The 21403-nt window shown below is 40.0% G+C and overlaps 1 long non-coding RNA gene across 1 annotated transcript; it reads left to right on the forward strand.

The window, feature by feature from the left end:
- Positions 1-14414: 14414 nt before the first annotated feature.
- LOC140519405 (uncharacterized) lies at positions 14415-17642 on the forward strand. Its single transcript, XR_011972201.1, has 3 exons — positions 14415-14850; positions 15463-15532; positions 16042-17642. It is a non-coding gene; the product is annotated as an uncharacterized lncRNA (long non-coding RNA).
- The last annotated feature ends 3761 nt before the right edge of the window (positions 17643-21403 follow it).

Here is a 21403-nt window from a genome sequence, read left to right on the forward strand (position 1 = left end):
CATGGCATCACCTCCGCGATGTCATGGTCCCCTTCGGAGCAAAGAACAAGCAATAACAGAGCCCTGGGACCCTGCTAGTGACTAATCTGATAGTATTCCACAGGACGGAGCCGATGCTAGGTGATCTATCCCACATTCACCATAGAAGTTCTTGTGCTCTACCCCACTGGGCAGAAAGAGGAAGCAGGCTGTCTATGATTCGCAGCAAGTAGACAACCTTCCCTCTCCCAGCCCTTTCCCTGGGCAACCATGGAAACTCATTCATCTACCATGGGAAGAGTAGTTAGTGTGTATTGACCCAATCAGAATAAACTACGAGCCTTATCCTACTGAAAATGTCATCTCTTCCCTGAACTTTTTATATTTCACTGAGCCCTAGTCATGAGATGTGGGCATCATTGGGGCAGCTAGGCGGTGCAACAGATAGACAGCAGGATCTAGAATTAGGAAGATTCAAGTTCCAATCACATATTACAATACCTACCAGAATATTCCTAACTGTATGCGATGCTTTACTTTTCCATACTTTATTTTTTATATACTTTACAATATGGACAAGCAAAAGTAAAATGTCAACACATCACAAAGCATCTTCCTGAAAGTTACTCTTCTACAGCTTTCCTGGATCCAAGAGGATTCTAGATAGTGCATAGGCTGCTCTGAACCAAAAAGTTCCTGGCTTGTTTAATATCCAGGCTGGACCTCCTGTGAGCAGACAAAGAAGTATAGGAAATACAACACACTTGCCAATGGTGGTTGACACGTTTTCCAGGACCATTGTAAAGACTCAACACATCAGAACCCAGATCTTATCTTCTTAATGTAGTGCATGGATTCTGGTTCCAGTTGACTCAGGAGAAGACAAAACCTTCCTAGGCTGGTATTTTTTCCCATTCAATGCCCTGTGCTAGCAGTTCACTGCCAGGTAACTTTAGGTAAGTGGACCTAAAAGCTGGTCCTGGCAAGAATAAGCCAACCCCTATCATGCCACCATGGCATCTCCTTCTGACCTTGAAACTTTTAATTACTTTTTCTAGTGACCAGGAGATATGTTCCAACCCTCCTCCGGCCCTGGATGTTAGGATGTTTTGATTCATGGACTAGGCCAACCTGAAGCACAAGGTTGTGGTCATCCAAGTGGCATAGATCTTTAAGTTCTATTCAGCTCATTGTTCTGGTCACTCTCCTCCAAGTGCATTCCAGTTTGTAAATATCTCTCTCCAAATGTGGAAATCAGAAATGAACATAATATTCCAGATAGGGGAATGATTAGAGTATAAGAGCACATCCCTTGTTCTAGAAACAATGTGTCTAATTAATCCAGCCTACTTTTGTATGTGAGGTTCTTTGGATGCCATGTACCATGGGAACATGCTTGACATAAATGACTCCATCTTGAACTTGTCATAAATATGTACACTTCCAGTCCATGAATACGTAATCTGTTTAAGTAGATAGATATGATAACCACATGCTTATGCTGAACATGCTTGGTTACTTTGACCAAACAATTATTTGTACTGGTTAACGTGACCAATCTGTTTATCATGGATTACCCTGAAGTACAAAATCAATGTATTTGTATATTTGGTGAAAAGCAATCTTGGCCATAGACTTCATTACCAAAAAGCAGATTAGTGACATAACCCTAAAAATGGGACAGTCTGAGCCCAAGCAAATCATGACAAAATGGCTGTGTCGAAGTCCAAGGAAAGCAGTCAAAAAAGCTCACATTGATAATGACCTGAGACTTAAGAAGAAACCGCACCTTAAACCCTGAGATTCCTGAAGCCCAGAGGGAATCAACTAAAGCCTTGCCAAAGGCCTGGCTAGGAAGGGTCTGACTCAGCCATCACTGCTCCTGGATCTGTCTGCCCAGATGCAATTCCCTACATTCTTTACTCTCAACAGTGGACATGAAGGAAGGAAAAACAGTTCAAATTCAGCCTTAGACACTATGGTGGGTGAAAGATGAGATGATTCAGGAAACAAAGGTTCAAGCTTCTGAGCATTTTGATTTATTAAGCAATACATGCCAATTGCCCAACAAATTGGGATCAGGCCCCTTCTTCAGCTTAGGGCTGGACCCCAATATAAGGGGAGACAGACTTTTTTGCATTAAAAACAGTTCATCAAATGAGACCAATTCATGAAAAGGAAACAGTATAACAGTAGGTGATCTGATTTCTAAGTGGAGGAAAGATTAAGGACTTTCTAAATTATAAGGGAGAGAGAACAGATGCAATTCCCTGGATTCTGAAAGAGAGGTGTTCCACTCCCTCACCTACCAATGTCTGTAAACAATCAAAGGAACATGGAAACAATAACTGATCAATCAGTATGGGTCCAGTTTTCAGATAAGACATGTTGCTTGAGATGTACAACTGTGAGAAAACTCCTTGCATCAGTCTTTGGATCTGAGTAGGTTTTTGGTCAGCATAATCTAGGTCCATAGCTAAGGGTCTCTAAGCAGCAGTAGGGGTGGTTCAGCTTTTCAGCCAAATAGTCTAGGTTCAAACAGTGCAATAAGATTTTCTCTCAATTCTCACAACTGAGTAAAGGTTTCTCACAGGATAGGAATTGGACCCTTAATGGAACAGAAAGGGAACTGAAGTAGCTCCAGAATTGAGTCACAAGATGGAGTCAGTGTGGTTCAGCCAATCCTCACTAACAGTGGCTATTCTAATCCCTTCAGTTCTCTCAGCACTTAGTAGCTATTTGGACAATCACTTAATTTCTGTTTACCCGAGTTTCCTCAACTGTAAAATGGGGATAGCAATAGCATCTACCTCCAAGGCTCACATGAAATATTTATCTCTCAGCATAGGAGAAATTCTAGAAATGCTTATTTCCTTACCTCTTCAAATCTTCATTGTTTCAGTCATCCTGAGAGGTGGTAATACAACTGGGTTCCAGTTAGTGTAATCATGCATCCCTTGAACTGGTCACCTGTATTCAGACTCACTATTTGAAGTTATAATTTGTAATTATAATTATAATTTATAATTATGTAAAAATTGGCTCCAGCTCAGAGGAAATATGCAGTACAAATTCAAACAATATGACCACTTCATAGGATTCATTGTTCACGCTAAGCAAGACCTATTGTTTGGCATAACTGTGGTATATGAATGTAATGGAATATTATTGTACTATAAGAAATGAAAGACAGAAATGAAATGATTTCAGAGAAACTTGGGAAGACTTATATGAATTGACACAGAATGAAATGAGCAGAATCAAGAGAATACTTTATACCACCAATATCATAAATAGGAATAGTTTTAAAAGATTTAAGAATTTCTCTCAACACAGTGATCAGCCATGATCCCAGAGGATTAATGCTCAACTTGTGACAAAGAAATTATAAGCTAAGACGCAGAATGAGACACACATTTTTGGATGTGACCAATGCTAGAATTTATTTTGATTGACTATGCTTATATATTCTAAGAATTTTATTTTTTCCCATAGTGGGAGAAGGGAGAAAAACATAAATGCTTGGTAACTGAAAAAACAAATTAAGAACATTGTACATAAAACCACTAGACAGATAGGTGGCACAGTAAATACAGCACTTGACCTAGGATCTTCTTGAGTTCAAATCTGGCCTCAGACACTTACTAGTTGTGTGACCCTGGGCATGTCACTTAACCCTGTTTGCCTCAGTTTCCTCATCTATAAAATGAATTAAAGAAGGAAATGGCAAAGCACTCCAATATCTTTGACAAAAAAACCCCAAATGGGGTCACAAAGAGTCAGACATGACTGAAATGAAATGACTGGACAACAACATTAAACCATTACATTTATGATTTAACTTACTTTTCCATTTAAGTACATGATATCATTCAACATGTAACTTTCAAAAATATACAGTCATGTGGATAGTAGTAGGTAACCATACCCACATATAATTCTATCAAGGGAAAGGTGATTTCTTTACAGAGACATTTGAGAAATAAGGGATTTGGTGCTTCTTTTGGAAAAGGACTTAGGGTAAAATGGACTACTTTTGGGGTAACAAATGGGTACGTAGTGTGAAATGGAAAGAACCATAGAAATTACAGAAATGCTTATTTCCTTCCCTCTCCTAGAGGGGCCCTTAGAACACTGAACATGGAATGTAAAAGCTGGAAGGAACCTCTACCCTCTTGCTCCTTCCACTATTCATTATTATCCCGGAATTCCCTCTCCTTCTCATCCACCCTCATCTTCATTTGTTGACAACATTGCTGCTGTTGTGGTTCAGTCATGTCCAACTCTTTGTGACCCCATTTGGGGTTTTCTTGGCAAAGATATTGGAGTATCTTTTAACCTTCTTTGCTATTTCCTTCTCCAGTTTATTTTGTGGATGAGGAAACTGAGGAAAACTGGGTTAAAAGACTTGTAGGGGGGAGGTCACACAGCTAGTAAGTGTCTAAGGCCAAATTTGAACTCAGGAAGATGAATTTTCCTGATTCCAGGCCCAACACTCTTTCCACTGTGGCACCTAGCTGCCCACTGACAACATACTTATCCTTTAAAACCTAACTGAAGTATCATCTCCTCCACTGAGCCTTTCTTGATCCCCACCTCCTCCTCTGACCTGATAGCACTTTGTACTTCTTTTATGTAGAGCTATGACACCACTAATATCTACCAGAATATCCCCACAACATTGGTCTTTCCCTCCTGCAACAGGAATTAATTTTCCCTAAAGGAGACAAAGCTGTCCAGGGATTTGATTGGCCCATTTCTTTGATACAGCTTTCAGACCACCTAAGGATGTTAAAAAGTCCCACCCATGTGCAGTTGGGGCCCCTCTGACTTGGTGGATTTCTGAAGACCACTCCGGTCACCATGTCTTTTACCACATCCTGCCTTGACAGTCAGACAAGTTTTCACACGGAAATGAGAGGGGGTTTGTTCAGAGAAGGTACATGCCATTGTATCTTTGTATATCTTTGCTGCCTTAAGGTAAAGTAAACCTCCTTTTATTAACTATACAGCAACTTGCAAATACCTCATTTTCTCCCAACATTGAACCTGATGAATATCAGAGGCACCTCCAACAAGAGTCTATCACATCAAACTTGTATTACATTCATCTGCACACAGGTCTCTTCCTTACACCCACAATAATGTAAGTTTCCTGAGGACAAAGACTGGGTTTTATTTATCTTTGTATCTCTCTCAGCACTTGCTTAGTAAATGGAGTAGTGGAAGTAATAGTAATAGCTCACATTCATATAGCTTTAAGGTTTACAAAAATATCTCATTTTGTCCTCACAACAGCTCTGGAGGTTCGGTACTAATTACTATCCTCATCTGACAGATATGGAAACTCATTTTACAGATGAGGCAGAAAAAAGGTTAAGTGACTTGTCCAGCGTCATACAGCTTGGAAGTGCCTGAGGCAGGATTTGAACTTAGGTCTTCCTAACCCCTGCACTCTATTCACTGTACCACCTGTTGCCTACAATGGAAAGTTGTGGAAAGAGCCCTGGACAGGCCAGAGGACCTTGTTCCATACCAATGATCTTGGGCTATGTTATGAAAAACACAGTGACCTTAGTAAAGACCTTTCCCTGTTCTGGGCATCAGTTTTCTCCTTTATAGGAGAGTTAGGCTAGATGATCTCAAAGGTCCCCTCCTACTCTAAATCTTATTATCCTATGAGAAATTTGTTTAATGAAGGAAGGACTAGACCTGAGCACATGGTAGTAAGTAGTCACAATATTTTTTTTGGCTTCTGTGATTTTGGTCTTTCTATTCTTAGGAAATTCCCATCCTCTTCTCACATTCAGAATCATAGAAGACCTCATTCATTCTAGACATTATATTTGATTACTATATTCTATCTACATAATTATATTAATACGATTATATTATCATATTATATATTCTAGATATTACCAGTAGACACAAAAGCTCTCCTCTAATGTCTCATTATGACTTGGAGGTGACTGTAGGATCCCTAGAATCATGGCCAAGCTATGACAGATCCTAGAAGAATGGAGAGGTTTCAAATACAGAAATGCTGATGGACTAGACTTATTGTCCAAGGTCAGACTAGGATACAGAGAAGGGAGAGGGGGAAATGATGCACAGACTCAGGGATAGTGTGATCATTCTGGAGGACTAGAGACTTGACCTTCCAGAGAGTCAATCAGTCATAAGCAATAATTAAATGTTTTCTATGTACCAGGCACTGTGGGTTTGATGTCTCTAGGACTCCAATGGCCTCTTAACTTGTGTGAGGCAGTTGCACCCTAAAGAGAACCCAGTGGGTTCTGGGAGGCAGAAAGAGGGAAGAGATGTCCATGCATTACTCCCGCTCCCCAGCTCCAGACCTTGGAGATGCCATGTAGATGGGAGTAGAGGACTGCCTTCGCCAGAAAAGCAGTATGGTAGAGGAGAACTAGAGTGAGGAGACCTGATTCAAGTTCCTTGCTATCTGTGTGACCTTAGGAAAGTCACTTCCACCAACACAGCAGGTACTTAATAAATGGAATAGGGGAAATAATACTAACAATTCACATTTATATTAGCATTTTGAGATTTACCAAAAGTTTTACCAATATTATCTCATTTTGTCCTTAAAACAATACTGGGAGGTATGTAAAGTGATATTTGTGTGGGTGTACTATGTGAAAATTGCTTTGTAAACCATAGAATTGTGAACTGTTTATGATTAAGTTTGTGCTTGTTAATAATGACCAGATAAGGGGTATAAGAGAGTTGCCAACTGGATGAATGTTGAAGCCTCACTAGTCTTACAGGCATTGCTTCTTGGCTTCAGAGGAATAAGAAAACACTGTAGAGAGCCTTGCTCCTCCTCCTTCTCCTCCTCCTCCTCCTCCTCCTCCTCCTCTCTCTCTCCCTCTCTCCCCAGAGGACTTTGTGGGGGGGTAATGTTTGTCCCTTGTTTTCTTAGAAACTACATTTCCCTGAAGCCTGAGTATTAGCTCAGCATCTTTCAGTGACCCTAGCTTAAAAGGACAGAATTCTCATAGTGGAATGAGATATGGACTATGTGATGGACACAGAGAGAGAGAGAAAAAGGAAATAGAGGAAGGCTTTCCCTTCAACTGAACCTAGACCAAGCCAGTGTTAACAGGCCTGGGCAGAAGTGCCTGTTTGAGTTCCCAAGATGAAGCAACAAGACTCTCTACAATGCTTCAAAGTTTCCATGCCAAGTCATGGCATTGAGGCTTATGCATTTGCCCAGCTAACAAGTCTCTAACCCCTTTCCCATTCCCTAACCTTCAATTCCATGTGTAAATGCAAGTCGGGGGAGTAAAAAGGAGAGATCAAAGAAGTGATCCAGTGATCCACATTCATTTCTTTACCATCTGTGCCATGATTGAAACTGCCTGTGTCCCTCTCCCACTGTACAGAAGATACATGAAGAATCTCTGGAGGCTTTGGAAAATGAGCAGCCAGAGTGTTTGCCATTTAATTTTATTCCTTTTTATTTACCTTGCACTCTATTTTAATTAAATATCCTTTGGTTTCCTATGATATCATGATTTATTCTGACTTTTTTGGACAGATTCAGTGAAAACAGGAATTTGTGAGCTATAGACTGAAATAGATGATGATGCCCTGCTTGACTTAGACCTGGGAGTGGCCAGAACATTGTTAGTGGGCTTAGTTGCTACTTTAGGAAACAGGGATTCTAGGTAAGGAACAAGACTGGTCAGCATCTCATCATCATCATCATCATCCTCATCATCATCATCTCACATTTCTATAACACTTCAAAGTTCATCAAGTATTTTTCTCAAAGCAAACTCATAAGGTGGACAGTGTACATATTATTACCCTCATTTTGCAGATTCCCCCAAGCATAAGAAAGAACTGAAGCTTGGAGAATAGATATGCTTTGCTTATGGTAATGAAGCTAGTATCAGGGGTCGAAGTCAAACCTAGTTCTCCTAACTCCATGTCCATCATTTCTTCTATTACAATATACTTGAGCTGTTTATGATTGTTTGTGCTTATTAATAATAACCAGATAAAGGGTATTGGGGACTTGCCAAGTGGGCAAATATTGAAGCCTCACAAGTCTTACAGGCATTGCTTCTTGGCTTCATGAGAACAAGAAAAAAATCTCCTTACTCATTTCTTATAAGAATATAATTGAGCTGTAGCTCAATAATATTCCATCACATTCATATACCACAACTTATTAAGTCATTCCTCCCTTGATGGGCATCCCCTTAGTTTCTAGTTGTTTGCCACCACAAAAAGAACTGCTATAAATATTTTATGCAAGTAGAACTTTTTTTCTTTCCTTGATCTCTTCTGGGTATATGTATAGCAGTGATATAACTCAGTCAAAAGGCATCCATTGTTTAGTGTGAAGTTTTTGTATATAACTCCAAACTGCTTTCCAAACTGATTACGTACCTTCAGAGAGCCAATGGTGCATCAAAATATTCCTTTTTCCTACAAACCCTCCAACATTTATTATTTTTCTCTTTTTGGGGAGGGGTCATCTTTGCTACTCGGGCAGGTGTGGAATAGAATCTCAGAACTGCTTTCATTTTCATTTCTCTAATTATTCAGTCAGTCAATAACCATTTTTTGAGTGTCTACTATGTACTAGGCATTCTGCTAGGCTCTGGGGAGACAAAGAAAAGTAAAAGATAGTTCCTGCTTTGGAGGAGCACTTTGGAGCATTTTTTCACATTGCTTTAGATAGCCTAGGGTTTTTTTTCCTTGAGAACTGATTATTCATATCCATAAACCACTGATCAATTGGGGAATAGCTCTTATTTTTTAAAATTTGAATCAGTTCCCTATATATCTTGGAAAATAGATCTTTGTCAAAGAAACTTGCTGTAGAGATCCTTCCTTCAATTTCTTCCCTTTCAGTCTTAGCTTTGTTGGATTGGTTGGTACAAAAACTTGATTTTATGTCATCAAAATTATCTATTTTCTTTTCTGTGATCCTCTCCATCTTTTTTTGGTTGTAAAATTTTTTATTTAGACATATTTGATAAGTAATTTTTCCCACATTTCTCTAATTTGTTTATAATGTAGTTTGTGTGTTGATGAGACCTAGATTTTATGTCTCTGTCATAAACCTATTTGGAATTTCATTTTATCTAAGATCTTAGGTGTTTGTCTAAATCTAATTTTTTCCATACTGCTATTCAGCTTCCCCAGATATTTTTGTCAAATAGTGAATCCTTCACCTGGGAACTTTGTGTACATTTGTTTCTATATGTTGTATACCTAGCCTGTTCCACTGATTTTCTCTATTTTTTTAACTAGTACTAAAACTACTTTGATAACTAAGTTTTTATAGTTCTATAATGTAATCCTCTGGTATTTTGATTAGTATGGCATTGAATAAGTAAATTATTTAGGGTAGTATGGTCATTTTTATCATATTGGTTCATCTACCCATGAGCAATTAATATTTTTCCAATTATTTAGGTCTCTCTTTTTGTAAGCAGTTGAAGGACAAAGACAGACTGTGAGTAGACTGAGCTGCCTGAGTGAGGTACCAGCAGGCAGGGTAACCCAGCTCATCCTCTCCCTTCTGATGTTTCCCTCTCCCCTTCCTTTGGGGCTTACTGGCTAGATGTCCTTCCTTCCTTCCTTTCTTCCTTCTTCCTTCTTCCTTCTTCCTTCTCCTTCCTTCCTTCCTTCCCTTCTCATTGCCAAAACCTTAAAACCAATGCACTCTGAAGCCCATGGGCTAGACAACAATATGTCCCTGACCAAGTTCCACTTAATAGCTGGTTTACAGTGATTATCACTAGTAACAGTTTCTGTTAATTTAGTTCTTTCTTCTTTTTTCATTAAAAGGGCCATTCCCTGACTACTTCAATGGCTGTTACCTCCCTCTAAGTGAGTACTTGAAAAGGCCAGCCTAAAAAGCCCAAGGTCTCCCATTGCATCCTGGGCCATCTCCAGTCATCCTGATGAATATCTGGTCACTGAACCCAGATGGTTCAGGCTTGCACAGCCCTCCCTCACTCAGAACAAAGTCAAGTGCAAGTCATGTCATTGCTTCTCTGATGTCATGGTCTTTTTTGAAAACAAAGGACAAACACAGACAGACAGACTATTTATAGTTACATTTAGAGAGTTCTTGTGTGTATATTGAAAGATAGACTCCCAAGTATTTTATATATTCTAAGGTATTTTTAAATTCAGTTTATCTCATCCTACAGGGTTTTAATGATTTTATATAGAAATAGTAATGATTTGTGTGGATTGTTTTTATCCTGCAAGTTTGCAGCAGTTGTGTATTGTCTCAATTAATTTTTTTACTTGGCTCTGTAGGGTTATTTAAGTACACTATCATATCATTTTGTTTCTTCTTTTTCCATGGTTATTCTAGTACTATGTCAAATAAAAATGATAACCCTCCTCATTTCCTCTTACTGTGCCCAAGCTAGAAGTGGGTCTTTGAATATCTTTTCTAACCTTTAAGAGAAATGGGATTTTTAAATAGTAAATGTATGTGTGTTTATACATATGCATGTATATATGTATGTTTGTATATATCTATATATTCTCTCTCTCTCGCTCGCTCGCTCTCTCTCTCTCTCGCTCTCTGTCTCTCTCTCCCCCCACCCCCTCAGGGTCCTTGTGTTATGGAACCTGGGAATATGACTCAAAGATACCCCTTATACAGTCCTAGAACTCAACAAAAGATCTACAGGCTAAAGATAGCCTCTTTCTCCCTATATATCTGCAATTCTCATATCACTTCAATATGTGGTCATTGGTTATCTTGTCTCCATGTCCTCTGATTCCAAACCAATTTCCTTTGATTATACTCTACTGCCTCTTACACCTATAAGAATTTTTAAAAAGAATTAGAAATGGTATAATGGAAAGAATACTGGACTTGGAGTTGAGACAAAGTTTCAAACCCTGGTTTTGCCACTTACTAGCTATGTGAATCTAGGTACATAATTTGACCTCTGAACCTCAGTTTCCTACATGGAACTGCTTTGATAGCTCCCCAGTGAACAGAGCTGCTTCTGAGATGACTGGTGAATGAGAATCAGGGAGGATACTCTTTGGAAAAGTTCTTCATGATCATAAAATCAAACTGTGAAACAGCTTATCTTTTTTTCTTTTTAAGTGTTTCCTCTGTCTTGGATTTCCAGTGAAGCATAAAGTGATAGACTTTCATTGGAAATTCAAGGGTGTTCCCAATGCTCTCCTTACAAGTTAATATTGCTCCATCTCTACCTTCACATATAGGTCTGCACTTTGTAGTCTCATCATAAAGACTCAGGGACTCATTAAATTGATCTGGGACTTTCCTTATTATCCCTCTTACAAGTAAGGAAATTGAAGCTCAAAGCCCATTCTGCCCTCCCTCCCTCATAAGAATCAGACAAATGGTGACTTGTAGGAAAGGCAAATGGCAAGCAGCCTGTGCTTGCCCTGGGAGTAAAAGGAGAGTTCATAGAAATTGAGTTTCTGGTCAACTTATTCTGCCTGTCTTTTTCCTTTTCTGAACACAGGTCAGATATTATAGAGTTCCTGAAAAGGAATTTTTTTCATGACGTGAGGGTTACCTTATGAGTTCAAGAGCCTCCAAGAGGGAACAATTTTCCTCAAAATCATGTTTTGGGATAAAGATAAGGACCATCAGCCAATCACCCCACAGGTGAAGGAGGAACTTGAGGTCTGAATCTTTCCAGCCTTGCTATTGCTGCGAGTTGTGGGGATGGTGCGGGTTCAAGGTGAACTGGAAATATTTGTTCAGTAGTCCATCAAAGTGTCTTCCTTCCTGTGGGAATCTAATGAGCCTTTCAAGTGCTTTATGTTTCTGTATTTGTTCGTGGGTTCCTGTTAGTCCTTTGCTACTCATGTATTGTCTGCTGTGAGTGAAATAAATGATACATGCTTATTACACTTTGAATGCCTACATAAGAGTTGGAATCCTGTTACTCATTAGGAGGAAAACTCACACAGAAGCCATACTTCAGCTTTACTTTGAAGATTTCTGCAAAGTCAAATGCTCAAGTGGGAGCATGAATTAGAGAGAGAAAATAACCATATTGGGTTGGCTCCCAGGCTAGTAGTAATACCTGTAAAACAGGAATAAAAATACATATGTGATCCACCACACTGATTTGTTGCAAGGGAAGTTGGCAGGCAGGCTGCTCTCACTCTTACCTTACCTCCTCTAGCTCTAAGCACAGGGAAGATCAAAGATTCTCTCAGGGTCTGCTTGGAGATATTTGAGACCTGAGAGGTCGAAAGCCCATCCTGGAAGCAGTCCAAGAGGCACTCAGATGTTTCATAAATCTTAAAGTATTAGGTAAATAGGAGTCATCATTTTATTTCAAGAGATTCTGTCTTGCCCTTTTATCTCTTGAATTATTTGCTTTCCCCTGAACTTGGGAGATGAATCAGATTTCCTGAAGAAAGATAAGAGAGGTGAGGGATGACTGAGTCACATAGAGACTGATGACGCCAGGATCAGTGCCACCTAGCACCCAAGGCACCTTGAAGACAGTCAACAAAACTTTATTAAGCACTTAACCTTTGTCAGATATTGTGCTAAGTTCTAGGGACCCAAAGAAAAACAAAAAACAATCCCAGGCCTCAAGGAATTCAAGTCTAGGAGGAGGTCAACATGCACACAACTATGTACAAGATCTAGACAGGAGAAGTTGCTGATAAATCAAGAGAGAAAGCTTCTAGAGCTGGATCAGAGACAGTAACTCAACCAATGTTAGTGCAACCTCTAAGAGAAAAGATCCAGCAGCTGACACTGTCAATTAATGTGAATTCCCTTGGGTTGCTTAGCTGGCAAAGTTGGTTTCCTTTCTGGTTCATGGCTCTGAAGTGGAGAATGGAAGTGTTTCCCTTATTTTTCTTTTCTTGTCCAGAAACAGGGAGGTTAGACTTTCCCTCTGTTCCTTTTCCTGGAACCAACGTGTGTGAATGGGAGGGCAATGGGAAGACTAGAGGTGAATGTCTCCACTCAGGAGTACTTGGTCTAGTTTCCTCTTCATTTAATCTAATACAAAAAAAAACTACATGATCCCAGCATTCTAAGTCTGAATCTATGATTTCAGTAGGAAGTAAATTGAGAACGTGAAATCCAAAGATCAAGTAGAAGTTATGACTATACAGAGACAGCAGATCCCACACTTCTAACAATGTTTCTAGTAATATTCCATTTCCTCCCCTAAATTAAATTTGGACCGAGCCAGGAAAGGATTAATCAAAGTTGCTTTGGTACCACAGATTCATGGACTTTTTGTAGAAGTAAGACCCTATGTTCATAAGCTAAGCAACCTCTAGTACCTTTCAGAGATACTTTAGCCTCTCAGGAAAAGGGTCATCTAATACATGCAAAAGAATACAAATAGGAAAGAGTATGTCAAGAAAGTACCGACAAGGCTGGGAAGGCAACACTTGAACCACCCAACCAAAGGGGACTATGTTGGGGCTAGCACCACGTTAGAATCATAGAATCACAAATATAAAGCTGGAAGGGACCTCAGAGGTTACCTATTCCAAAGCCTTCATTTTGTAGATGATGAAATTGAGACCCAATGAAGTCAGGAGGCCTGTCCAAGGTCACACAGGTAGTGTCAGAGGAAAGATTTGAACCCAAGTTTTCTTGACTCCAGCACCAGAGCTTTTTTCCATTGATCCACATCGCCTGCTTATTAGTAGTAGTGAATTCCTCTGCTCCCCTAGAAAACCTTTAAGCCTTTAAATTAAACCTTTAATCCATAGAATGTAACCTTTTTTAAGCTAGGGGTTATTTCATTTTTGTATTTGTATCCCCAACATCTAACCTAACCCCTAGTACACAGTGAGCAGTTAATACTGTAAGTGCTATTAGGATTGGGCAGGAGAGTGCTAGAACTGAATCAGAGCAAATATTAATTTCAGGTACTACAAAGTACCTGAACAAAGCCTTAGTACACATAGGTTCTTTCTGATACCAGTTCTTTATTCCTCAGATCTCAGAGTCAATTAGTCCCCTGCTGGGATAGACTGGTGGGGCAGAGTGCTGAGTGCTTCTTGGACCACTCCCAGAACTAAGGCTTTGGCTCTCCCAGGTCTCAACTAAATGATTAAACAGATTCTTAGAATGTCTTTGGTCTTTCTTGTGCCTGGAACTGCAGGAGGTAAGATGAGGATGAGAGCACCCAACACTGCCAGCTTCATAGTTGGGGACCTGGGCACTCACTGTCCCACTCAAGTTACTGCCCCAAAGATAGCATAATGGTCACAGGTCTGAACCCCTAGGGAGATGGAATTCTCAGAAGAGCTGGGCCCAAGAGCCACTTAGAGATAATCACCCCCCTTCCTCCCCTCTCCTAACCTCTAACCTAGGCAGGCCTCAACTGTTCTCCCTTACCTTAGCAAAGCCATGAAGCTCATCTGGCCCCACCCCTTCTTTGGCTTTCTTATAGTCTTCATGGTTTTGTCCCACATGCAATAAAAAAGAGTAGAGAGGAGGTCCAAGGGAAGATAGATCACTGCGTTCCCAGACTCATACAAATTATCTCATACAAAAAGGTCTGGGCTAGTCCTGTGGGGTCATATGACAAGACACTGGGGAATGGAGAGGAGGACAAATTCTGGGCCTTTTTCTTATATCCAGGTTCCTAGACCTACTCTCAGCTCAGCCTCCCTTCACCTCCTGACTCTCTGTAAGCAAGAGAGTCCTGGGAGCCCAGGTGGTGTCCAGAACCAGGACTTAGGGGCAGAACATGGGATCTTGAGCTTTATGGCAACAGCCATAAAGGGGTCAAGTGTCAAGGCCAAGCTCCAGGAGTGGGCAAACCAGGATGCTGATTCTGTGATCTTCCTTGTCATCCCCATGGCCATCACTTCTGCTGCCCTCAGGATAAGGTGAAAATGAAGGACCTTTGGAGGGAGGGGCACATTTAGACCAGGGAGAAGACAATCAATTTCATACCAGTCTGAATGGTACATTTTTCAGTGCATACGAGGGTGGTGAAGGGGCTGGAGGGAGTGGTCAAGGTTGTTCTCACATATACTATGGTACCTGTTTAGCCTGCGTACATACCTTCAGCCTAGCACCTACAGTATGCTACACACCTAGGCTAGTGAGAGAGACCCTATGTACATTTTGGGGGTATTTTTAAGGGGCATGTGTAGTTTGATACAGTGAAAAAAATCTTGACTAGGGTTCAGATCTGGGTTTGATTCCAACACAACAGCATCCTAGCTGGGTAGCCTTAAGAATCAGTCATTTCCCCCTTGAGGCTTTAGCTTTTTTATCTGTAAAATGGGGATAAAACTCTCTGCCTTATCTCCCTCCCAAGGTTGTAGTAAGAATCAGGTAAGGAAATGGGCTTGAATATGCTTTGAAACCATAAAACTTTAAGAAGATATGAGCTCTCATAATTAAGGAGCTACGGCACGGTGCACCTGTGCTCTCACTGAAAGAGCTCCGATCTCCCAGAAGCTTCTCAAGACCTTTTCTTCCTGCCAATATAGATCGTCAGACCAGAGACCTGTGACTGGAAAGGATGTTGAAGTTATCTCGGCCAAACCCCTCATTTTACAGGTAAGGAGACCTTGGCCCAGGAAGGTGAATAACTCACCTGAGGTTACCAAGGTAATAAATGTCTGAGATGGGATTTGAACCTAGGTGCTCTTACTCTTTCCACTATACCATGTTTCCTCCCCTGACACAACAACAGATGAGCCAAGGTTTGTGTTGGGAGGAAGGAGGAAGTAAAGGTGTTCTAGAAATAAATGTTAATGTGGGGGGAGGGAGAGGAGAAGCATTTATGTAGTATCTACAGTGTGTCAGGTACTATTCTAAGCACTTTTTATAAATATCTCTTTTAATGATAATAATAATAGCAAATATTTACATAGTGCTTACTATGTGCCAGGTACTGTGCTAAGTACTTTGCAATTATTATCCTATTTTTATCCTCACAAAAAACCTGGGGCATAGATATTATCATTATATCCATTTTACTGATGAGGAAAACAGTGACTTGTCCAAGTTCACACAGCTAATAAGCTTTTAAGGCTGGATTTGAACTCAGGTCTTCTTGATTTCAGGCTAAGCACTCTACCCATTGAGGCACCAGTGCCTCAGGAACAAGGGTTGTTGTGGGTTTTGTCTGTGGTGAACCTCAAGGACCAAGAAAGCAGCAAGAGCTCCAGGTCAGACCTTCCCTCCAGAAGTTTCCATTGCCTCATCCTAACACCAAGTTCAAAGTCAGAGAGTAGATAGGGAGTAGATAGAAAGTAGACAGAAAGAATGAACAAACAAAAAAAAAAGAAAACCACCATAATGAGCCATTATGGTGGCTGGTTCAAGATGCAAATGCAGTAAAAGAGAAATATCTACATCTAAAACATTCTACAAGCAATGTCTCAGAGAAAAACTCAGCTTAAGCACAAATTGAACTAGACTTCCTGGAAGAGATGAAGCAAGAGTTCTTAAAAGTTTTTATAAATGAAATGACAGTGATTGAGGGAAAAAATGGAAAAGAAATTAGAACTATAAAAGAAAAAATTGGAAAGGGAAATGAATAGTTAGGCATAAAAGGTAAAAAATCTTGTCCAGGTAACAAATTGCTTGAAAGTTAGAATGGACCAAATAGAATCCAATGACTCCACGAGACAATAAGAAATATTTTTTTAAAAAGTCAAAGAAAGGAGAAGAAGGAGGAGCAGGAGAAGGAGGAGAAAATGTAAGTTACCTCACAGCAAAAATAACTGACCTGGAAAACACATTGAGGAGAAAAAAATTAAAAATCATTGGACTACCTGAAAACCATGAAAAAATATCATATTTCAAGAAATCTTAAAAGAAAAACACCTATATCTCTTAGAACCAGAAGACAAAGTGGAAATCAAAAGTATCTATCGGGTACCTCCTGAAAGAAACTCCAAAATGAAAACTCCTAAGAACTACTTCAATTGGTTTTTTTTTTCCAGTCGTGTCTGACTCTTCATGACCCCCATTTGGGGTTTTCTTGGCTAAGATGCTAGAGTGGCTTCCAATTTCCTTCTCCAGTTCATTTTACAGATGAGGAAACTGAGGCAAACAGGGTCAAGTGACTTGCGCAGGGTTACATAGCTAGTATGTGTCGGAGGCTGGATTTGAACTCAGGAAGATGAGTCTTCCTGACTCCTGGCCTGGCCTTCTCTCCATGTTGCCACTTAGCTGCCCCAAATCCAGAATTTTTAGTTCAAAATAAAAACAGTGCAAGAAACCAGAAAGAAATGATTCAAGTATGGAGGAGTCACAGTCAGGATCACATAAGTTGTTTGTCTTAACACACTGTTGTCTTTGCATAAATTTTTCTCCTGGTTCTGTTCACTTCACTCTACATCGGTTGATACAAGTCTTCCTAGGTTTCTCTGAACCCATCTTAACAACACAACAGCATTATATGACATTTATGTAATATAATTTGTTCAACCATTCCCAATTTATAGGTAACCCCTTGGATTCCCATTCTTTGTCACCTCAAATGGAGCTATAAATATTTTTGTAAATTCTTAGTGAGAGATTTTTTTTTTGCTTAGGACGAGTGAAGAGGTAGTTAAGTGGCTCACTGATTAAAGCGCTGAGCTGATTTTGGAAACCTAGTGTCTAGAACCATATCTTGTACCTAATAGATGCTTAATAAATATTTGTGCAATTTAAATATTGTTATTGTTCCCATTTTACAGAAAAGGAAGCTGAGGCTCAAAGGTTAGTGATTGTCCGTGGCCATGCAGCTAATAAGTGATGGAGGCCAGGTCGGAATCTAAGTCTTTCTGACTCCAAGTCCTGCACTCTAGCCCACAGAAGAGAATGCTTAGGGAGTGGAGCTAACAGTTTTCTTCAGGTTTAAAGGGCTACATTTGCTATTGCTTTTGGAGCAGTAGGTAGAAGTTGCAGAGAAACAAATTTAGGGCCAATGTAAGGGAAAATTTCTTAGCTAGAATTGTCCCAAAGTACAATGGTGCAGCTCCCCATCACTGAAGGTCTCCAAGAATTTGAATGGTCATTTGTTGGGAGTATTGTAGAGGGTATTTCAGTTCAGGCAGAGATCGGTCAGTAAATGAGTATTATTAAGCACTTACTTCCTGCCAGGCACTGTGTTAAGCACTGAGAAGATGAAAAGAAAGGCAAAAAATAATTCCTGCCCTCACAGAGCTCACATTCTAATGAGGATGACAATGCATAAACAACTAGGTGTGTATGTATATGTGTGTGTACATATATATACATAATATACATAATAATAGCTAACATTTATATAGTGCTTACTATGTGCCAAGTGCTTTGCAGATAGAGGTTAAATGATTTGTGCAGGGTCACAGCTATTGAGTGTCTGGGGTAGGCTTTGAACTCAGGCCTTTATGACTGCACACCTAGTACTCCATCCACTGTGTCACCTAATATTCACTTAATCAAGGCCTTTCCCAGTTCCCTTGTATGAAGGTAACAAAATAATATTAAAAAGCTTAGGGGCAGCTAGGTGGCACAATGGATAGAGCACCAGCCATAGAGTCAGGTAGAACCTGAGTTCAAATCTGTCCTCAAACAGTTGTGTGATCCTGGGAAAGTCACTTAACCTCAATCCCTCCCCCCCCCCAAAAAAAAACAAAACAAAACCTTGAGCTAAAATTATAAAATTGGAACTTGGAATCATATGGGAAAAAATTTTTTTAAAGATGATAGAGGGGTATACTTATCTCCTTTAAATAATTCTTGAATTATATAAATTTTATCCACCTCAGATCTAGAACTTAACTCCATGGAAAGATACAGTTTGAGCCATTTTAAAGCACACCACAGATTTTTAAAATTAAACAAAGACTGGTGATCTTTTCTATTTCAAAATCTTGGGGTAGGGTGTGTGTAACAGATCCTTTATTGAGGATGGGAAGAAGTTGGTTGATCTGTATGCACAGGCCCCATGAACCTCTGGGGAAGACATTGCTGACCCCTCTCTAGACTGATCCTTGGATAATTTCTCTGACCTTCCATCCTGAAGAAGTCTTCACTGAAAGCTTCGGGTCCTTCAAGGCTTCCCAGTGTACCCCCTGACTCCACAGCACAGTAGAACAGAAAGACCATTGAACTTGAAGTCAGAGGAACTGGATTGAAATCTCGATGTTTGTATTTACTATCTGCCTGGGCACACAACCTGAGCTTCACTTATCTCTTATCTAAAATGAGAGAATTGGAGTGGATGATCCCTTAAGTTCATTCCAGTTCTATAGCTGTGACCCGAGGATCTTCCCTTCATGGATGTTGCCAGCCTGGGGTTCTTCCAAAGTGTCACATTAACATGGAACCTCTGTTTGATCTAGACATTTTCAAAAGTTGGAAACGCCTGGAATTAGCAACAAAGTCCTCTTCTGATAACAAAATGGCCAAAATGAAGCTAACTTCCCACAACTCTAAGTCTAACAAAGGAGTCCTGGCTGTGCTGCTGGACTCACTGGAACATTGGGCAAACCATTTCCCTTCTTTAAGTCTCAGTTATCCAGCTGTAAAATGAGAGGAATAGACTAATTGATCTCTAGAGCCCTTCCAGCTCAGACATTCTGTTTTCTGTTTTAAGAACCTTTCCATTTCTAACATATTTTGTTCTATGTTTTAAGCTTACCTCCAGTTCTAAGTATGTGTTCTAGGTACCAAAGTTCCTTTCAGATGTACCTGACACTTTATGATCTATGGATGTTTATGAATGGGAAAGATAAAGGAGGTCTGGGTCTCCAAGGAGGATATCTCATTCTGGCCACAAAAGAACCAGTCTCTAAGCTCTGCCAGGCTGTGAGCGCAGACAGGAGAGGGACAGGAGGAATAGAAAGGGCTTAGTGTGAGGAGAGGAAAGTTTAGAGTTGAAAACTTCAGTTTTCCAGATAAGTTGCCTCTGTAGATTCCCATTCAGGGCCTCCTTTGAGACCTCTGCCCTCTCCATTATTTCTCTGTCTTGGTGTCTTCATTAACTCTCTCCAGACAACCTCCCAATGAAGACTGCCCATTTCCCTGTATTACTCTCTTATGGCTTTTGGGCTCCCAATGGAAATGTTTTGGGCGAAGATGCAAATTTTATAAAGGTTCTGTTTCTCTTTTAGGGATACTGGAAGACATTACTCAAGTGATATCCAACTTGACATGTTTTACCATCACAAAGATAGAATAAATTAAAGTAGAATTCTATAGAAGCAGCAAGGGACTGATATAGTGATCACATAAGACTAAAGGAGGATAGAAGCTACCCTACAGAATCTAGATGAAGTTGGGGCTGCATGAAGGCCTTGGAAGACCTGAAACCTTCAGGTAGGCCTTCTCTGGGACTGACACAACTTCAGCCCAGAAGGTAAGACATTATTATTTTACTATTATCCTAAGATTAGGCTACAGGGAACCCCAGAAGACCATCAGGCATATACCCACATGTCCACCTCCTCCCACCTTAACAAGTCAATCAGTTAATAAGCATTTTAAGCATTTACTATGTGCCAGGTGCTAAGTTGAACACTAGGGGTTCACAAAAAGACAAAAACTGACCTCAAGGAACTACCATTCAAATGGGCACAACAACATGCAAACTATGTGAAAATAATAATAACAAAACATCAGCTAACATTTATACAATGTTTTACAAATACTAATTCATTTTTATTAAAAGTTAGCCCAATTCTTACATTATCTTATATATCTGCGAACAGATCCCAAGTTCCCACCTCTGGCCCACTCAAGCCTTTTCCTTAAGACTCTTGTCAGTCCCCTTTCTTCTCTTTCAGGCATCCCCCTAGCTCTAGGGTACTGTCCGTGGTACTGATTGCCACTTTATACTTTATGGATATAAGCATTGTCACTCTTAAAGAGCCACCAAGGAGTTTCTTGTTCACAGGATTTTGACTTCTAGAGTTAAAAGAGGTCTTAGAGATCATTTAGTCCAACACTACTTACTCCTTTTATAGATAAAGATAAAAGGGGAAGCACCTTGTCCAATAAGTAGTACAGCAAAACTGATATTTGAACTGAAGTCCTTTGCCTCCAAATCCAGTTTTACTACTATACCCTAATGTGGGTCTGATGTTTTTGTAGAATATATATGAGAAGAAATAGATAGATAGATAGATAGCCTTTATAAAGTACTTACTATGTGCCAAGCATTTTGATAAACACTGGGGACACAAAAACATATAAGATAGTCCCTGCCCTCAAAGAGCATAAATTCTAATGGGGAAATGCAAGACATAGAGATATTCTGAAAAGCAGGGGAGAGGAAAAAAGGCAGTTCCTGGCAAGATATCACCAAAAAAACACCCTCACGTATCAAATATAAGGGATGGAATACAAGTTTTCAGAGGAGTGGATGGTCAGAGAGTGGGATCATGGTAAGGAAACTATAGGAAGTGATGGCGGTGTCAGTGCTTGGTTCCCAGCAAAACAAGTCAA

Source organism: Notamacropus eugenii, chromosome 1, assembly GCF_028372415.1.
Source record: "Notamacropus eugenii isolate mMacEug1 chromosome 1, mMacEug1.pri_v2, whole genome shotgun sequence".
Lineage (NCBI taxonomy): Eukaryota > Metazoa > Chordata > Mammalia > Diprotodontia > Macropodidae > Notamacropus > Notamacropus eugenii.